Here is a 22147-nt window from a genome sequence, read left to right as displayed (position 1 = left end):
GTTCAACAGTCTGTCCATCATTCGTGTTACATTGAAGACTACTCCCAGTGCTGGTAGAGGGCAGCAAAAAGGCAAAACAAAGCTTAATGCCAGGAAAAACCCCAGACCTTCAGGGAAGGCTAGACTAAATGCAACCTAAGGATTTAATCCCTTTTTGGAGGCACAGTAGCCCTAGCAGCTCCAGTAACACATGAGATAGGAAACACAAAAATTAAAATTACGCCATCCCTGCACACCTATTTCAAAGCCAAGATGGAGTTGAGAACTCAAATGAGTCTTGCTGGGCAGGGTAATGCTAGCAATACCACAGGTACAGTTGGACACCTAAACTGGGGGAAGATCAGAGGGGATTGGGGGAGAAGAGAGCTTAGGATCAAGCACAACAGGGGTACATTTGGATTTGCCTGTGGAGAATAGGTTTTCTCTCTTGGCAATTGAGCAATTAGATGGTGATACCCCCACAGGGTTGGAGAGTGCATGTAAGTGTGCTCATATAGAGGCCCATACAGGAGTTATTCAAATGCCAGTTCTAGAAGGAGAGCCAGCATTACGCTGTACCCCTGATGCCACTGATGCACTAGGATGGTTGAAGATTCAAGAGATGGTTGGGGCTTTGGCGCAAGAGGTGAAGTGTAGGTTTTCCATTTCTGAGGGGAATCAGAAGGAGATTCAGGAAACTTGCTGCACCTAGAGGAAAAAATTGTAAGCTTGGCTCAATGTATGGTGTGCCTGGAAGACAAGGTTGGGGAGCTCAGCTCCAGGATTGCACAAATACACAGGAGCAAAAAAACATAACATGGCAAAGTGCTGGCAGATAAAATGGAGTTGGGAAAATAGTGATAGGCCCAATAACCTCAAAACACAGAATGTAGCAGAGAGAGCTGGGCGGAGGAGGGTGATATGCAGCTTTTTATAGTGAATCTTTTGAAAGAAGCCTTCTTTCAGATTAATCCCTCAATGGACCTCATTCATGAAATACAGAGGGTACATATAGACCCTTTTGGGTTGAAGCCAGGGTGCATGAAACCTTGCCGAATTCTTGTTATTTTCTTAACATACTCAGTAAAAGAGGAAATCTTAAGTATGGGCCTTAAAGAGAAAACCTAAAAAGGTCAAGGCATCTCCTTTTCGATTAGACTGGCTATTTCCACAGCCATGAGGATAGACAATGGGAATTTAGGCAAACGTTTGGTGGAACTAAAGAAGATTGGGGACAATGCTCAGCTCAGATTTCCTGCAATGCTCAAAATCATGTAGAGGAATAAGGTAAGTAATTTCTCTGAGGTAGAATCAGTGGATGATTTCATTACTCACATTAGGGGATCGGGGTTAGGAGAGGGAAAAATCTAGAAAATAGTTTAAAATGTCCATCAGAGGAGAAGCTCATATAGGCATTTGGAAATGCCAGTTAGGGGTTATGGGAGGTCCCACGGGTGAGAGTACATGAGGTGGGAAGCATATGGAACAAAAAGGAAATAAAAAATGTGCCCTCATATAGATGGCCACTCCATAAGAGCTAGCTCAGACAGTCAGTAATGGATGGATACTGGAAGAATGGGTGACCAACGGGGAGTTCAGGCTCTTTCCATTTTGTGTTGGAATGTCAACCGGCTGAGGGTTGCTAGGAAACAGCAGACGATAATGCAATACTTAAGGGGCTCTAGGGCACAAATGATAATGCTACAGGAAACCCATCTATTTAAACATGAATGCAGGAATCTTACATATAGACAGAAATGGGTGGAGAAAGTGATAGCAACAGAGCAGCACTGCACAAACGGGTAGCACTGGTAATCAGATCCAATTTTGGTGCAGAACTAGTTAGATATAAAACTCGTCTTTTGTCTCTAAGCATTTTCATGGAATGTATATTACATCCCAGTCCCTCCTGTCCTCGTCCCATTCATAAATAGTGAGATTATACTATCTCACAACAGAAAAAAAAACAAAGGAGGAATTCTGGCCACCCCCTCGCCCTGATAGTACAAAAGAATACCAATCCCAGCATTCCTCCTGTTCCTTTTTTCTGTCTTCGACAGAATAGGATGAGGCGCAGGAGCTGCGGAGCTCCTGGTTACTAACGTACTCTACTGCCGGGCGGTGGGGGGAGTTGCGTCGTGTCCCGTCTTCTTCCCTGCTGGGCTTGGGGGAAGTCTGATGGATTGCCTCCTGTGTGGATGTGGTTGTTGGTAGGAGGATTCCTGTCTGCACCTCCCGGCTTGCCGGGTACACTGGGAGGCGCAGCTTTCCTGATCGAGATCCGTCTCTGCTTCTAGGTCTTGTTGCCTGTCTTCTGGCCGCTGGCGGGGGGGGTGCAGTTTCGGAAGTCAGGCATTGCCATGCTGGTTGGCAGCGGGGCTGAATTTGGACCGGCGTATATAGTAAGTACCGTGTAGCGCTTTCTTTGGGTTTACTTGTTGGCATTTTCTGGACATTTTTGTGTTCACAAATTACTTATCGAGTTGGCATCCTGTTTTGGAGGTGATCCTGTGGCAGCAACTTGGGGCACTGTTTGCTCAATCCACTAGGGGTGATCTACCATTTCTCCATGTTCCCCTGGGTTTCAGAACACCACAGGGTGTGGGTCATTTGGGATTTGGTGGATTGCCATTGTTACAATGGGGATGCATTTGATGAAGCGCAGGCATGTGGAGTGCTCCTCTTCCTCATCTTCAGACTCTTATTCCTCCCCTTCTCCGGTGCAGTCAAAACGCAGCAGGGAGGGGGATGATGACTGCATTAAGAGACTAATTAAAGTAATCCTGCGTGGCCTCATTCAAAAGGTCCCCTTCCTCCTCTCTCTTCTCACTCATCGGATTCTGAGGAGGATTGGTTGGGGGGTGCGGAATGCATAGGCAAATATATTGACAAGGACATGTTGCCTGAGTTGCTTAAACATGCCAAGTCCACCATGGGTTTTCCTGATGATGAGGCATCCAGCACCTCTGGTGGTTTATTTCTGAAGCAATTTCAGTGTTCTACTGCGGTGGATGTGCCGGTTCATCCCTTCATTTGTGAGGTTCTGAAAAAAGGAGTGGAAGGATTTGGATCCTATTTTACTTCCTAGGTTTATGGCTAAACTTTACACTCTTCATGATATTTCCAAGGAATTACTAGATACGACTCCAATTGATTCCTTTGTTGCTAGCCTTGTGAGGTGGATTTCCTTGGCTGAGGATGCGGTGATCAAAGATCTAGTGGATAAGAAGGTTGATGATTCCCTCCGGAAGGTGTACTCTGGGTCTCATCTGGCTTTGCGAGCCAGAATTAATGGCACTTGCTCAATCCTTGATCTCTGATATCAAGGCTTTGTGTCAATCAATGGATGATTCTTTGGACTGCTCTGGGCTGTTGGAGCATATCGAGAGACAGGTCGAGTTCCCGTCAGATGTGTCCTCCAATGTGGTGAGGGCTTCGGCCCTTTCTGGAGGGGCAGGTGTGGCAGCCCGCCGTAATCTGGTGTTGAAGGACTGGAAAACTGATTCCGCTCAAAAGGCTTGTGCCTTGCACTTGCCTTTTCAGGGAACAATGATGTTTGTGGAGGAATTGGAGGGCAAATTACATAAATTGTTTAAGGAGAAAAAACACTCTTCTTCCTTCAAGCTGCCCTCCGCTGCAACTCCTTCTTCCAAACCTATGTCTTTCTTTCACCCTCCTTCTCTGCGACACTTCTCCAGGGGTCATGGGCAGTTTTCCTCAGGTAGGGGTTGGTATAGAAAAGATATGTTCCCCCCCAACCTCATTCCTAACTATATGGCCAGGGCTCCCGAATTCTTGGTAGGTGGACAGCTGCAGTTCTTTCTCCCAGCATGGCTGCAGCCCTGTTCCGACGTGTGAGTTCTGGACATTGTTCATCAGGGGTACAGAATCAAATTTTCAGAGCCTTCTACGGAGTCAGGGATTTGTCCGACTTCTTGGCCGTCCTGTCCGGTCAAGCGGTCGGAGTTGTCCTCGGGGTTCGAGTCTCTCTTGCAAAAGGGGGCAAATAAAGCCGTTCCTCCTCTGGGGGGGTTTACTCTCTGATTTTTTTGGTTCCCAAGATGACAGGGGTTCGGTTTGGTCCTCGACTTGAAGGCTCTGAGCAAGTTTGTGATCCATCTACCCTTCTGAATTGAGACTCTGCAGCAGGTGATTCTATTGGTGCTCCCAGGTCATTTCTTGTGCACCCTCGATCTCCAAGACGCATACTATCATGTCCCGGTTCACCCCAGCTTTCATCAGTATTTGAGGTTTTGCCTTCAGGGTCATCATTTCCAGTTTCAGGTTCTGCCTTTTGGCCTGAAGTCTGCCCGTGGGTGTTCACAAAGGTGGTGGCACCGCTGGTAGCTTACTTAGATCTTCAGGGAGTCCTCAGTTATCCATATCTGGATGATTGGTTGGTCCATGCGCCCTGTCAGGATCAACTGCTGGTGGATCTGGAGGTAGTGTGTTCTACATTATGAGCTTATGGGTTTCTTCTGAATCTTCCCAAATGGCAGTTGGAGCCATCGCAGCTCTTAGTTTTCATCAGGGTGCACTTTCACACAGATCTGAAAAGTGTTTTCCTACCTGTTTCTCATGCAGTGACTTTATGTTCCCTTGCTCTGCGGTTCTTGGAGGGGGGCTCCTTTCCGGTCCGTCTGTGGTTACCACTTCTGGGTCTCATAGCGGCAACAGTGTTTACGGTGGCTTGGGCTCGGTTTCATCTCGAGCCTCTGTGGTTGCATCTGTTGGCCCAGTGGATTCTGTTTTCACGCAATCTGTTTCTTTGAGTTCCGGTGGCTCCATCCCTACTCCCTGCTCTGCGCTGGTTGGAGTTGTTGGTGGACAATCTTTCTCGTGGACTGCTGTTGCAGTCCTCTCAGCCGGCGGTTCTGACGACAGATGCCATTGCCTTCGAGTGGGGGGCAACTTCGGTTTCCGGGTCACTTCAGGGTCGCTGGTCCCTTCAGGAGGGGCAGCGTTCCTCAAACCAGAGGGAGTTGACTGCTGTGTCCCGGGCTGTGATGTGATTCTGCATCCAGTTGTTGGGTCGCAATGTGGTGGTCCGTTCGGAAAACATGGTTTCAGTGGCTTACCTGAACCATCAAGGAGGTTCCAGGTCAAGTCTCTGAATGCAGTAGTGATTCAGTTGTTTTGTTGGGTGGAGGGGCATCTGCTGTCTCTCTCAGCGGTTCGCCTTCGAGGTGTGGACAGTGGAGGGGCGGATGCCCTCAGCAGGTTTTTCCCTGCCTTCCAAGAGTTGTCTCTGACTCCAGAGGCTTGTCAGCTTGTGTGCAGGAGGTTTGGTCTTCCTTATCTCAACCTCTTTGCTTCCCGGCACTATGCCCAGCTGCCCCGGTGCTGCTCTCAGGTTTGGCAGGAGGGGCCTTGGGGGTTGGATGCTCTATCCATTCCTTGGCCTTCCAGCCTCCTGTATGCATTTCCTCCTCTGGCTCTGATCTCCTGGTTCTTGGCTCGCCTCTGTCAGGAGTCCCAGGTGGTGTTGATCGTAGTTCCGTTCTGGCATTGCTGGTCGTGGTTCACCACTCTGAGGTTGTTGTCTTTTCAAGGTCCCTGGTTTCTCCCTTGCTTTCTGTCCCCTCTGCGGTCTGCTCCGATGTTGTCTCTCCTGCGGCTTCGGCTGTCAGTGTGGAAATTGAGAGGCAGGGATGGCATTATCGAGGTTTCCCTGAGCACTTAGCCCTGACTCTGCAACAGTCTCGCAGGCCTTCCACCCTGAAATCCTATGGGCGTCATTGGGGGAATTTCCAACACTGATGTGGGGTTCTGGGTTTGTCCCCTCTGGTCTGCTCTTTGAGGAAGTGCTTCAGTTTCTGTGGGAAGGCTTTGAGAAACGGTTGGCATAAACCACTTTAAGGGCTCAGTGGGCCTCTATTAAGGCTTTTCGTTCCCCTCAAGAATTTTTGTTTTGTGGGCAACCAATTCATTGCTAAATGAGCTAATGGATGAATATTTCCTAAAGGGCTATTTTTCTCGGCTTTTCCTTTACCAGATTTCGGTAAAATATGGAAGTCGGGATAGTGATATACTCTTAAAGGCATGCGAATATACAACATTTAAAAAAAACGACATAAATCAAATCAAATCAAATCAAATCAGGTGATTGTTAAGCACGACTACTCACCCGTAGGGGGCTCAAGGTGCGCAGGTTCCAGTCCATCAAGGAGGGGGTCTGTCGAAGAGCCAGGTTTTGAGGTTTCTTGCGAAGATGGGGAGCGATGTTATCTGAGTGGAAGGTCGTTCCAGGCTCTGGCCACACGGAAGGAGAAGGAGCGGCCTCCCGATCTGGTCTTTCTGGTGCGGGGGACCATGGCGTAGGAGAGCTGGGCTCTTTGGGGTGCGTGGAATTTGAGTTGGCTATTCAGGTATGCTGGTCCGGTGTCATGGAGGGCCTTGTGAGAGTGGGTTAGCATCTTAAAGGTGACTCTAGCTTCGATGGGGAGACAGTGGAGTGTGCGCAGGTGCTGGGAGATGTGGCAGTGTCTTGGCAGGTTGAGGACCAGTCTTGCGGCAGCGTTTTGGATGTTCTGCAGCTTGCGGGTGAGGTTTTTGTTTATTCCGGCATAGAGTGTGTTGCCGTAGTCGAGCCTGCTAGTGACCAGGGCGTGAGTGGCAGTCTTTCTGTGTTCGAGGGGTATCCATTTGAGGGTATTACGTAGGAGGCTGAGGGTGTGGAAGCAGGAGGACGAGACGGAGTTGATCTGGCCGTCCATTTTGAGCTCTGCGTCCAGGATGATTCCCAGGTTGCGTGCGTGCGTGGTCCGTGGGGGTGGGGCTTCCGAGGACAGGGGGCCACCAGGTGTCGTTCCAGGCATCTGGGTTTGGGCCCATGATGAGTACTTCCGTTTTGTTGTCATAATACTTAAACAAGAGAAAACAAACTAACATGATGCTAAATATTCTGTAAAGTTATTGATTGCAATTCTACAGATATCCCATGTAACCTAACACTTGCACCGGGTCAGAAATCAGTAACTTGCACAATGAGCCATTGGGCACATTTTGTGGGTATGGCTGAGACATAATGGCCCAGGTTGTCGGAGTGATACTTCGTACACATGCATTCTTTGTGGTTCATGCTGTGTAAGTTAGGTGACATCTGCCAACAGACATAGTTATGTGGGCATGTAATATTAATTAAGGAACTTCCACTGGCACAAGCGTCCACATGTGTTAGCAATGATTGTGCTATGAAAGCCCCTGTGACATTTCAGAACGTTTTATTACTGCACATTTAAGACACTTCATATATTTCTGAGTCACTGCAGCTGTCATATCGCAGGATAACGAAGTTCCATTGGGGATTGCTTTTAGCAGCTGTGATATACTACCAGGCGATAAAAGACCAGCAGTGCCAGATGTAAAATGTAATTGTGTTAAATTTAACAATTATGTTATCATTCCACTAAAAAGTCCCCTTGGGTGCCCTTTGAAGAAAAGATAGATATAATATATATGGTTTTGCCTTTAATGAGCACCAGAGTTAGAATTTATTTTCTACCAACCACCAATAAAAATCAAATTACAGCAAATGCAACATCTTAATTTCAAACAGACATAATAAGATGCTGCTTTGAATAGCATATCATAAATTTACTGTTTTATATTAACCACAGTTATGTAAGTAACGCGCCTACATAGCTAATAAACAATTATAGGCATTCATATTGAGTTAGATCATTCATATTTTTGTCAGAGTGGAAATGCCCATTCTCCAGCAAGAAATAAATAAGCTATTATCGTTGAGCAATAAATAATCATTTAATATGCCATCAGTTTGCATAATTGTATCAATTCATACTTTTATTTTTTCTTTCGTCCTTAGACTAATTTTATTGTGCAACTATGATTAACTATGGTTTTAATATGGAGTCCTCTCATGCTCCTATTGTGGTTTAGTGCCATTTTACACTGATATTTACACTGATCGACTGCTGGAAAATAGCATGTGTACTTACTAAAGGATGCATTTAATAACATTTGCGTCGTCCATCCAGTGCAAAAAAAATGTCTTCAAAAGACCAGTGCAAAAATAGTATTTCCACCAAAATCAGGGCTAACTTAGTGAACTGACAGACTAGTGAAAACAACTTTTACACTGGCTAAGCAGTGTTAAAATGACATTTCCACTGGCCAATCGCAGTGCACATTACATTTGCATCCGTGTTCAGTAAAAAACTTCATTCAGTCTGAATATCAACATCAAAGGAAACATTCGCACTGAACAAATTTGCAAAACTGCATGTAACTCAGCTACCAGTTTGCACTAATCAATGATTGCAAAATGAATAGCGAAAAACAACTTTAGCACCGTTGAACAACTCCCAAAAATATGAGTTGCTCCAGGAGACCAATGCAAACACTACATTTCCACAGAACTAAACTAGTGCAAAAACATCCTTCACACTGACCAACCAGTGCGAAAATTGAATGTAACCTGGCTGACAGGATCAAAAGGAGCTTTGGTACTGAATCACTAATGTGGAAATGGAACAATTGCATTAGATGGAGAGTGAAAATGTATTTTATTAACCAGTTAGTCAAATGTCATATCTGCACTGGTGGTTCAGTGTAAATGCCCATCGAAAAACTGCATACAACAATATCGAGCAAAGAATATAGAGGGACAAAATTATCAAAAGGTAAGAGCATATAAGGAAGGGTATATTTACTATTCCGACCTTCACATCTGCATACCTTGAAGCTAGATGTACCCCGTAGGTATATATATGTAGATATGGGTAAGAAAATCTAGACTTACCTGTCAACATTTATTTTCGATATTTTGTCCTCGAAGTTTAGTTCCATCAATATTCTGCCTTCGATATTTAGTATGCACACAAACTGCCATATTTTCTATATGGATGCTGGATAATTGGGTAATATATATATACACAATACATTTTGAAGTTTCGATTCTCACATTCTATGGTATTTGTGACAGAAACAAGTTTGGCATTAAATAATAGAATAATTTATTTATGTACTTATTTATTTTTATTTATTTGGTGTTTTATATAGCGCGATCATAACCCTAATAGGTTATCAGAGCGCTTTACATTTACACAACTTTCTCCTTAGTACAGTACCAACACCTTGCAGTTACAATAAGCCTAATCAGTATACAGTACGTGATTAGCAAAGACATAAATTAGTTGTACATTGCATTGTGAATGAAACATTTGTGCATGACATTCATATTTACAATACCGAAATGATGATAGTGGTCGCTGTGTGGTAGCGTGTGTATAACCAAGAAGGTCCTCTGGTAATGTCAAGACTGCAGGAGTTATGGCAGGAATTTGCTCATAAAAATGGTTTTGGCTGCGTTTTTAAAAGCCGCGAAGGACGAGATTTTTCTAATGTTAGGGGGTAGGGCGTTCCAAATTCTTGGGGCTGCGCCAGAGAAAGCTCGGTTGTAAGTTCTTTTCTTTCGGAAGAGGGCCGGTTTCAGTAATAGCTCTCCATGACTCCAGGAGACCCGGCATCTTCCTGATAGAGTGATTTTCTGAGCTAGGTACCTGGGTGTATTGTAATGTATCGCTTTGTGAGTGATACATGCCATCTTTAGTTGTATTCTTGATTCGTGTGGCAGCCAGTTGAGCGCTTTCAGATGAGGGGTTATGTGGTCGAATTCTCTGGATCCGGTTATAAGTCTTGCAGCCGCATTAAGACAAGCTTTTAGTGGTGCTGTTGAAATCTTAGGAAGACCAGCTAGTGTAGTGCAGCCATACTCAATCCTTGATATGAATAGTGCCTGGACTGCAGTTTTAAGGTCTGAGTTATTCATGAAAGGTTTCAGTTTTCTGAGGTAGCTTAAATGGAAGCGGGCGTTTTTTGCCATCGTTTTGATATGTGCAAGCATGTTCATGTTTTTATCTAGTGTAATGCCCAGGGATTTGATTGAATCCACAATCCTCGGAATACAGTTTAGCACCGTGATTAGTTTGTCTCACTCCGTGATATTCGTAGCGCTTTTCTGGGGGGAAATCAAAAGGAATTCAGTTTTTTGAGGGTTAAGTTTGAGGTGATTACTAGTTAGCCAATGGACGGTTTTCTTTAATGCCTGGTTCATGATACTGAAGTACTGGGTTTTTAAAACCCAGCGGTGCAGGGGAACACACCCTAAGACTTCGAGTTCTTCCTGTTTCAGACCCACAGAAACACAGAGTCTTCCAGGTGAAGTCAAAGATCGTATTACAGGTATCCGAGAAGTACAACACAATGTATGTTCTCAGGAGACTGCTGCCTTACAGAAACGGCCTTCTCCTTATATACAAAATATCATGCTTCAGGCACACATTCCTCGTTTTACGATATGGTCATTCATATGTATTCATTACAAACGAAAAGGCAGAGTCATGATGACCATCCCACATTCCAGTTCAGCCAGCCCACAATTATTTACCCAGCGAGGCTCAGATCCCACATCAGATATCAGCAGACCCCAATAAACACGGGCACCTCCTGTTTGTAAAACAAGCCGCAAAGCAGGAAGAGTCAGGTGTGAAAGAGATTAGCCGGAGGCTTGTGTGGGATGAAAGGGCTTTATAGTGTGTCAAACCCTGATGCTAATCACAGGTGGCCGTAGGACGGGGAGCTCGTGAGACCGGACTGACCTGGGGCGGTGGAGCCAAATCGCATAGGTCACAGAGAAGTCAATGGAAGGCACATGTGTTCTGAAGGCCTGTGTTTGTCCTTGATGTGTAGCCTATGTGAGGGCAACCATAAGATGGCCACCGCTCCAAAATGGAACCCACGAAGTCAATGTGTAATGTCGTATACACAGTGCATTTATCGATGAAACGTTATGCAAAGCACTTGTACATACTGCATTGGCCATTCGCGGTTCGCTGATACCGGAATAGGCAGGGTAGGGCCCTGCCTCCTACGCGGTCCCAAATTTTAAAGTACCACAGACCCTCCTTTTGCCCTTACATAGGCAATAACTATTCTCATATTAATCCGAGTCCAGGTCTATATTCATAAAGTCATGGAGATGTTGCTGTAGCATCATCCTATTACTTAGCTCGTTCCTCGATACAGGTTTCCTTACGCATAATGTAGCACAGAGGCCACATATCACGGGAGCACACTGTACACACAGACAGAACAGGAAAAGAATGGCTAAGATCATTCCAATGACCATCAGAATCTTCCAACCCCAGGCAGATATCAGTTCCCAGAACCACCCCATCAGTGACCAATCTCCTTTATCCACATGTATAGATTCAGATATTTTATGCAGTTTGGAGATGGCTTGATAAACTGTTGGAGCGTTATCTGGTATGAAAATGCAACAGCTAGATTGGATGACCTTACATACCCCACCGCGGTCTGCAAGTATGACGTCTAGAACCATACGGTTCTGCAAAGTCATGAGGCGATCCGCTTGGAGCTCGGCTGTCAAATTACCAAGGGCACCAGCCGTTACATTAACAGTGGATTCAACCACACGAGTCAGTTGTCTCAGGTTCCTACTATTGACAATCGGTCCCCAAAACGGCAGGAAACCCAAAAAGAAGTCTCCTGCTTTTTGACCGGCAGTATCCTCCTGACTAATCACGCCTCTCACAACTCTGGTCTTGTGATAATCAGAGGCAGCAGTGAATGTTGGCGGTAGCAAGTTTGCAATATAACATGTGCCCGAGAAATCAGGGGGCAACCATGTATATGCTCGGTCATTGCAGACAAAATATGTACCCTTGGCAGCCAAAAACGCAGGGAAAACTGTGATGGAAAAGTGTACGTTTCAGTACAGTCACTTTTCCCCAGTTGAGCTCTTGGATTCTGACCATTACCTTGTAAACAGAACCGACCTATGTGGGGTACGACCCAAATTGGGGATGAGATTTTTCGCTGCCTTTCACCCAGACTAATGCTATACCCCGTCGCGTTCCAACCTACATAAGCTCGCAATTCATCCTTAGGAATAGATGAGTATGCGTCGATATCTCTGCTCATATCGGCAACTCCTTTCATTAAGGCTTTATTATTAGTGCTAGGTCTGATGGAACGCGGTTGTCGCGGGGAGTAGGCATCTAATGCAAAAAGAAACATGGTCTGGAATGCCCATGACGATCCATTATAGCTAAACGGCAGCACTAGATATGGGATACCCTTATTAATGGTATGTGGCATTAAACCACACACCCAGCAATTGGTTTTATTCATAACTAGCTGGTGCTGGTGCAGGAGTTGAATAAACGAGTTGTTTACGAACTCAGATCGTCTAGCTTGTTCGTGTTCAGGCAGAGGGTGAAAAGAGTGCAAGGAGACAGTAGGAGGAGGTATAGGCTGTACAGTGGGTGCAAATGGCCCTTGAGAGGAGAAGAATACATAACCTACAGTAAACACCATCATACTAAATAATATAAACAGACATAGTAATACAAAACGTTTTCTCTTCATTATTCTACATATTTTCGTCTTAAAGTTCATTTCCTCAGCGGGTCTCTCCATCTTGAAAAACTCCATCCTCTAATCGTGCCGCTCGCGGCGGGTGAGTATCTTCTGCTAAGGAGTACGCCTGTCAGTCCAGGGAACGCCCCAGACCAACCAGAACCGTTGACCTAACGTCTTCGGCCTGTACCCCGAACCCTGCTGCTGAACCCGGATGGTGGTTCGAAAAATAAAAATCAAAAAGTCCTTCAGATGGGAGAGCTATAATATCAAAAAAAATAGTAAGGGAAGGGAATTTTTATTTGTCCATAGGCCTTGGTCTCAAGTTATAGTGGTTTCTGCCAGGTACTGTCTGGTCTTGAAACAAGAGTTCAGGCTCTGTGGTGTCTATTCGAGTTGACGGTGGCACAGCTTCCTGCAAAATATCGTCGCTTTCTCGTTCTGAAGTCGTTCCCTTTATACGTGCATCACTAAATGGCACAAGACGGGGGACAGTGTCAGTTTCAGAATCAGCGATACCCTCCTGGACCCACCGGTCATATGGTAGGGGCAAAGGGATCCGTTTGTAGTGGGCGCCGTGTATCCAATTCTTTTTCCCTTTCACTCGAACCGCTGATCTTGTCGATAGAAGTACGAGGTGAGGGCCGATCCAACGGGGCTCATCGTTGTTCTTTCGCTGAAAGTTTTTCACAAGCACCCACGAGCCAGGGTCGATAGGGTGTCCTGGAGCTTCAGAGGCCTGGGGCAGAGTATCGTGCACCTGTTGGTGTAAAACACGCAATTTAGCCGTCAATTCATACAGATAGTCAAGCAGTACTGGATGTTCGATTTCACTGAATTTTGTCGGTCTTGGCACACCCCATACATTGGCCGGGCGGCCAAATATGGTCTCATATGGGCTAAGTCCCACTAATGAAAGCACAGTCATTCTTGTTGATAGGAGTGCTAAAGGCAGAGCGTCAGGCCATTTAAGACCGGAGCTCGCCTGGATTTTGGCCAGTTTGAGTTTCAGAGTGCCATTGTAGCACTCTACTAATCCAGCTGATTGGGGGTGATTTGCAGCGTGGAACTTCTGCTTAATGCCCAACCCCTCACACACATTCTTCATCACTCGACCCACAAATTCACTCCCATTATCACTCCACACCATTCTTGGCATTCCAAACCTAGGGAAAAATTCTTTCACAAGGGCTTTGGCTGTGGATAAAGCAGTGTTGTCTTTTAGGGGATATGCTTCTATCCATTTTGAAAAAGCACAGACAACAACCAGTACATATTTCAAGTTGTTGCACCTTTCCATGTGGATAAAATCTAGCTTCAAAACCTCAAATGGATATGATGGAGGCGCAAAATGACCAGCTGGAGTTGGGGTTCCCCTACCAGGGTTGTATTTCAAACATACCATACAATTCTTGACCACATTCTCTGCACACTTGGGAATTCCAGCATTCTGCCATACTGGGGCCAACAACTTACAAATTCCTTTCACACTGATATGTGCCATTCCATGTGCCTAGTAACCACTGGGAGCACATATGCATCAGGTAACAACCATCGCCGATGTTCTGACAAATCAACCCAACAACCATTCTTATCCAATTTACCCGTACTTTCTCTCCACTTGCTCGACTCTTTTTCTGTGGCTTCAGCTTGAAGGGACTTCACACTCTCTATCGTGTCTTCACACATTCCAACATCACCAACCCATCTTGCAGGGCCTGCAACATACATTCCAGTCTTCACATCTTTTGCTGTTTCTTTCGCGATTTCATCAGCAAATGCATTACCACGACCAACGTCATCAGTGACCATCTTGTGCGCACTGCATTTCATAATCGCAACTTGTATCGGTAAGGTCAGTGACTCAAGGAGATCATTCACCAACTGACCATTCTGAATTTTAGCTCCATGCGAAGTCAGGAACCCACGTTCTTTCCACAATCGCCCAAAACTATGAGCCACGCCAAAGGCGTACTGGCTGTCAGTATATATGTTCACTTTCATTCCTTCAGACAACACGCATGCTCTTGTAAGGGCAATTAATTCTGCTGCTTGAGCCGAATTAAGTGGTATGCGTGCAGTCTCAACAATCGTGTGCAACGTCGTGATAGCATATGCAGCAGTCGTATCACCATTCGGAAGCTTGAAGCACGAACCATCCACCCATAAGGTACCATCACACTCAGTTAGGGGAGTATCTTTAAGATCCACTCTCCCTTTCGTTTCTTCATCTGTTCTGAACAGACAATCATGCTGCTCAATCTCATCTTGTTGCAGGGATTCTGCTTATACACAGAACTATGCGTAGAACCCCAGGACCTCAGTGAGTTGTGGTGTACCAGAAACTCACCTCAGAACCCAGAACCCAGTATCCGGCTAGCATAAGTGTCCCATTCGTTATCCGAGATTTAGCTCGGAGGTCCCAATGAAAAGACAACCCAGAACACGCGACTCAGTACATACTCAGGAATGGTGGGAATCGGAAATACCTGTTCGTATATTATTCTCACATCAGTCCACAACAAGAATCAACAGAGACACGGTGAAAATAAAAAGAGTTTATTTTTATAGACCACGTGTCCTAATATGCAGTACTTTGGCTAATACAAGCAGACAAATGATTAAAATCAAAACCATCAACATAGTTACAATACCATAGAATATAAAAGGGGTAATCATGTTATAATGACAGTGGATACTACCACTTTCCCTTTACTAGGAGGCTAATATTATTATTAGACTAACAGAAGGTCTCTCAGGCTTGAATAGGGGACCCCATACCTCAAAGATCAGCTTAGTGAAATCACATCACAGGAGCATCAGGAGACTTCTCGCAGGAAGGCTCGTCTTCGGTCTGAATAATAAACATGATGTCCGTGATATTAAAAGCACCAACTTTCAGGTATGTGCAGCTGCTCGTGTGTTATGGCTAAATAGTGGGTCGATCAACCTAGAGTGGAAAACATGCATTGTCTAACAACTCAGACTGTTTGTCACATCGTGTGCAGACCAAGGTCGCTTCGCAGAGCTCGTGATGGTAACAACAGATTGCTCTCGTGTGAGGCAAAACTCGAGTCAGCAGTTCGTTTAAGCAATAACATGTAAATGCAGTGTCGTGTGCAAAAGCAGCAAGATGGCTTTCCAACTTCTAACGTGGTTATGCTAACTTAACAATGTATGTACGTATTAAGGGAGTCCTTACTACATGCCCCCTTGATCGAAGCACTACTTAGTATGCAAGAAAAGAGAGAGAACGCAGAGTTCAAGCGCGACAGAGCAGAACAAGGCGTATCCAATCGAAAAAGGAACTGGTCAGTTCAGGCAAAGTTCGAACAGGAAAAAACCTCAAAAATAGAGAGGAAAAACAAAAACAAAAAAATTCAAACTGGAATCGGGGAGGTGAAAAAATGAAAAAACGCCTCACCGGGCAGAAGTGCAGACGTACAGGGCCAGTTCAAGACAAGTGAGGAAAACACTGTGGACCAAGTTCACTTAATCCATAAAAGTATATGCAGCATATGTGGCCACTGCTTCCAGCAGAAAATCATTGGCACGGCCACTGAAGGTTTCAGCCATCCAGTTAAGTAAAGAAAAGGAACATACGTGTTCTTCTATCAGCGGAGCCTCTAGCACCATCAGAGGGCAACCAGCGTGTACTTCCAAGTAACTCATATTCAAGAAGTCATATGCCGCTCTCACGATGTCCCAATTACCCAGGATACCATGTGCCGCACCGCAGGCCATAATCCGAACACCAGAACAGGCAGACTCGTGAGACACTAAGGGCCTCATCAGTCGATCAAAATCCGGGTCCGGAGACACCATGTTGGTTAAACACAAATCCATAGGCCATTCAAAGGGACAATCTAGGCAGTGGAAGACAGGTTGCACGCAGGTGAAGTATTCAAAAGCGCCTGTACCTCGGTGCGCGTATTTGCTACGTGAAGGACAAATGTTTCCCGGGAGGAAGTCAATGGCACCTCCTTTTGGGACAATAGCGCTCTTATTCTGCTCATCTTGTCGAACTCTGCTTTCAAGGTTGGAATTGAAGGCCAGATAGAAGCATCCAGCCTCCCATGCGGGGGTGGAAACAGGACGTTATTGCAGCAGACAACCCTCTGTGTTACAGTTACTATATACGGGATCCCTACTAACATCCCGCAGCAAGCTTCATTATTCAAAATTAAATAACTACCGTTTGCAAGCAGCGTGAAAGATGGCGTAATCACTGGTACCGGGATACCTTTGAGGACGCAGGCCAAGTTCGGAGCGTGTACATTACAAGCACCGTGCAATTGAATGTGCCTACACACAACAGAATGATCAGGTGACGTTGTACATTCTTCACCCTTCAAGTAAACCTCAGTACCGTCCCTTGTACATCTATAAGTAAAGGGGAGGGACCAGACTTCATGTATGAAAGCGGTACCCAGCCGTTCATATCTACCCAGAGCATAGTGTTTCATACAAGAGGTAAACTTAAAAAGCGCAAACGGTAGACTTATCAATCCGTGTAAGAGCCACACAGCGGAATCGACTTCCGCAACAGAAAAAGGTAACGGCTCCAATTTCTCAATATGGAGCAGGGAATATGTAGCATCTTTCATGGACATGAACTGCTGTTTGTCAGTAAGGTTAAAAGGAAGAAATAACGATGTTGTATTCAGATAGTCCCAAGGGACCTTCCCTGCCTTCAATGTTTGTAATGTCCAAGCAAACTGCATAACAGAACGCAACTGGTTTTGACCATGATACAACACAGACATATCATCCTGCACAATATCAACAATTGAAGACACAATATTATCTAATGTATAAATGCGAGAAGAAAGAGTGTTAATGCTGTTATCAATAACTGCTAATACTTTTTCCATATTAGCCTGATCAATAGCTCTCAATCTTGAAGCTGCCTCAATTTGCGACAGTTTCCATACTTCGTTGTAAATAGCATACGCCCATCTCCTGGATCTGCCACTCACAGGACCTTTAACAAAATCATTCAAATCTATTTTGTCATGTAACTTTGATAAATGAACTTTGACAGATGCCAAGGTGGAATGTCGCAGCCAGGACTGACATAATTTCCCTACAGAGTATGTAGTTACTGTATGTGACGACTCAAACCGGGGGTCCACTCGATCTTGAGTATACCCCGGTTTCAGTCCTAGAAAACGACGTTGACAAGTATCAGAACTGCTTTGCCAAATTAACCATCCCTCACTATTAAATTTCGAAATGTTGAAGGACGAATTGGAAACCAATAACTGCAAAGCAGGAAGGGACAGATCTGTGTGATTATTCCAATTTGGGTAAGCACCCAGATCCGGCACAGAAGGCGAATTTAGTTTTTTAGAAGTGGCCAATCCGAAACAGGTGGTTTGGAAGATGGTTGCATTTAAAAACAACATATGATTTGGTACTAGACAGGCACGGTGTAAAGCTTCAGTTCCCTGAACCTGCCACGGTTTGGAACCCCAAACCGACTTAAGATCAATAGTAGCCTTCCATAGATCATAACCTTTGATTGACAACTCATCCATAAAGGACTTAGAATATAGCAATTTGGTGTGTGTCAGTCTAACCTTGGAGGTAGACTCAGGTATAAAAGGAAGCCGGGGCTGAAACACTGAAATCAGTAAAATAAGTAAACTTATCAACTAATGTGTGTGAACTGCCAAACGAGGGGGTGGGACAATGTTCCCACTGGGTAAAATTTACAAAATTTCTAAACGAATTTGATTTATGCAAGAAGTGATTGCCATAATGTTGAAAACAATACTGTTCCGCTTAATTAGCCGCATTTTCATACAAATCCTCAGCATCAAAGGCGGCATAATATTTCAAATCTGAAAACAGTGCTTCAATGGCGTGTACATCCCAATCATCAGAACGTATGTTCTGTTTAACTACATCACCCATAGAAACACGAAATACATTAGGCACATTAATGACCTCTGTAGGCCCATGAATTTGAAATTTAACAGCATCCCATGCGATTCCATCCATGACGGGCCAGGCAGTAATATTCACAAAAGTCTGGTCCCTCTTCATGATGTGGGATGAGGAGTGGGGGGCCAAAGTTCCATTGATAAGTCGAATTGTCGATCTCTCTTTGAGATAATGTCCATCCACCAAACGGAAGAACACTATAACAAATCCAATGGACATAAACAAAAAAATACCAAAAAGCATCAACCAGATGTATGTCCAAGGAGCTATCAAAAAATGCTTCTTAAACCAGCTCACAAAAACAACAATGTTTGATGTGGGAGGTGAGGGCAAAGAGTTAGTGTCAAAGGAAAAACGGGACTGGCCAAGTGCTGTAGATTGTAAAACAGGCGAAGGTCCACGTGTAGGATAAGCATACTCAGTCTCAACGGACAAACCACCAGCCGGTGGTATCAGCAAGGGATCAGTAACTGAATGCATCTCGATTGCAACATCAGACAAGGTGGTAGAAGCAGGAACCATCATTGAATTTCTTTGCATTGTCTGGCATGAAACTGCCGGAGTCATACTAAGAAGTATCGGCCACTCGCTGAAGTTTGACATTGTCAATAGAGATGTACCTGTTTTCTTTGCGACCAGGAAGTGGAGGTAAAATGACTGTTCTTGTACCCTGCACTCCAAGCACTGGAACTGGTGCACGATAAGAGGGGCCGAACTCCTTCTTGTTCTCCACCTTCTCACGGACCAGATCACCAACTCGGGGTAGCCAGCCGACTACCGGAATCTGAACCTCAGCTTCAGACGTGGAGGGCAAATGTTCTTTCGAAAGAGAGTCTCTGGCTTCTTGTAGAGTCTGCAAAACAGCACAGTGATCATCTACGTCAAAGGGTGCGGTCGACGCAGCAATGTCTAGACCATCAAGGTCTGGAACAAACATTCTGATTCCGAAGAGCATCATGTACGGGGTCCGCCCACCCAGAGACCTTCTAGGGAGATTATTTAGTGCACGTTGAACGTTATACAAATGGGCTAGCCAGTTCCGGCCTGTGCCTAAAACACGTGCTGTCAATGATTGCTTTAAGTCACGGTTCATTCGCTCCACCACACTATTACCCTCAGGTCGGTAGGGAGACGAAAATTTGACAAGGACCCCCAAATTTTTCATAGCCTCCTTGTAAGCCTTAGAGGCGAACGCAGGGCCCTGGTCAGAATGGAAGGTACCACACGCAAAAGTTCCCACAAAGACACGCAAATCCCTGATGACAGTCCGCGAGTCAGCACTCCTTTGTGGCCACACCCATAGAAAACGTGTGCACGAATCCACTGCAACCAAGATGTACTTGTACGCAGTATCAGAAGAAAAAGGACCGCAGTGATCTAAATAAACACAACCAAATGGCTTATTAGAGATGTACAGCTGTGTCTGTGGTGGGCGCGCAACAGTAGAAGGTTTAATCTGTTGGCAAATGTCACAATCAAGAACATAAGCGCGCGCTTGTTTATATAAACCAAACCACCAGTAACGTTGTTGTAGCAGAGATATTGTAGCTGACACACCGGCGTGGGCAGACTCCAACCCCTCATGTGCAGCCAAGATCAGTGCTGGTCTGCAGTCCGCGTTGGGAATTATTCTATCACCAACGTCGTTAATCCTCACTAACGGGACGTTATCAGGACTTAAATGGTAAATATACCGAGAGGGAAAACCCTTCGGGTAATCTCCTCCCTTCTCTGTAGCAGCAATAGCTGCCAAGATGTCATCATCAATCTTACTTTTGGATCTTGTAACTGCTGCCACTAAGTATGTAGCCACTGCTGTTTTCGCTGCCTCGTCAGCTAAGCTGTTGCCGACAGCATGGACACCAAGCCGCTGGTGACCAAGAGTGTGTATAACACTTACGAGTGGGAGACGGTCTTTAAAGTCTGCCACTCGAACCCAAAGCGTTTTATGCTTAATTGTGCTACCTTTAGTGTCACGGTAATCATTCTGAGACCAGAAGTGTAAATTGTCATTGTAGGACTGGACACAGTAGAAGGAGTCACTCACTATAAGAGTAGTGACTCGGGGATCAGCAAACTCCAGTGCAAGTACTAGAGCCCGGAGCTCCGCCAATTGCGCGGTACAATCACCCAATGACTGCGTATGCACTGCATCAGATTGGAATTCACCATTTACGAATGTACCTACGACAATTGCGCAAGCCGCTGAATAAGCGTGCTTCGATCCAATTGCGGGTTGCGCAGACCCGTCAGTGTATATGACACAATGGTATTCTTCGAGCGGGCGCAAAGACAGAGGTGCCGGATGAACGAATTCATACTGCAAGTACTCTTGAGTCTGTAATGAGGCATCAAAGATGTAAGTGACGTCTGGCGACGTCAGTGTTGTAGCCCATTGTATCCACCGTGGATGCAAAGCTTTAGAATTTGGTACACTTGCTTTTGTCACTGCCTCTAAAGCAGGATATGGTGTTACAACCAGAATCTGTTTCCCATGTGACAGTGCGCGTTCCTTGAGGATCGCCATCTGCACAGCAGTCAGAACTTTTTCGACCGTGGAAAAACGTAATTCAGCAGAGGTGTACAAGTGGGATTTGTACGCAATGGGGACTGTGTCGCCCTCATTAAACGTCAAATACGTGAACCCCACGGCGCCTGGTACTATTCTGATCACCAGGTTAGTGCGGTTATCACGTGTCAGCAAGTATTGTGAAGCAAGAAGGTCAGCCTGTAAAGACTGTAAAATAGCAGAGTGTTCTAGCTGCCAGCTAGACTTCGAAAATGAAGGCTGTACCAAGGCGTAAAGCGGCTTGATACGCTGGGCATAATCAGGAATATACGTACGGCCGAAATTCAGTAAACCCAGCAGAGATTGTAATTTCTTCAGTGTCGTAGGAGCACTCAAGCGTGCACACTTTTCCAGAAAGTGGGGGGCTAACCCCTTACCTTCATTGTTGAGCTCGTAACCCAAAAACAACACTGTATATTCTGCGATGTGAGACTTCGCAAAATTGAATTTGTAGCCATAGTCTGCAAAACTCACAATAATATTGTCAACGCGAGACAGATGTGGCATCAGCTCATCATCCGTAAGATAGATATCGTCAACATATGAGTATGCTTCGGGGTCTATTCTTTCTAAAAGAGAAACCACGCGAGCAGAAAAGACACCAGGGCTATTTTTGTACCCCATGGCTAATCTGGTAAACTGTTTTTGTTTTCCGCCCGAAGTAAACGCTGTCCACTGGCTACTCAGTGTGGACAGGTTATGGCTAAAAAAGCCATTGGAAATGTCAAGTGTCGTTTTAAATCTTTTACGTACGAGACTGTCGACCAAAGCCGAGCTATGTGTATTCTGTACCGCGCAGGTCCGGCAGTGGGAGTTTAGGTGCCGGTAATCCAAAACTAAACGGTACGAGCCGTCAGGCTTCGTTACAGTGAATAAAGGGTTATTCATAGGGGACACACATGTTTCAATAACACCCTGATATTCCAATTGTTCAAGGATTGCCGCGACGTGAGGTCTCGCTTCACGACGCATAGGATATTGGGGTTGAGGCTGGGGCATAGACCGCAATGGAATCTCATGGCAGGGGGACAATCTGTCCCATCCCACCTGAGTGCGATACACCGCTGGCGCAAGCGCAAGCGCCCACTCCTCAGCATACACTTCAGCTTGGTCCTTAGGCACTGTGTGCGCAAAGGACGGGAGGATTACTTCCTCCCCTCTAGGAGCCTCTAAAATGAAAGCTGGGGGCCAATCTGCCTCCGCTAGGAGGATATCATAGGTGGTGGTCAGATTATCCCAAAAAAT

Source organism: Triturus cristatus, chromosome 4_1, assembly GCF_964204655.1.
Source record: "Triturus cristatus chromosome 4_1, aTriCri1.1, whole genome shotgun sequence".
Lineage (NCBI taxonomy): Eukaryota > Metazoa > Chordata > Amphibia > Caudata > Salamandridae > Triturus > Triturus cristatus.
Note: the sequence above shows the minus strand (reverse complement) of the source record.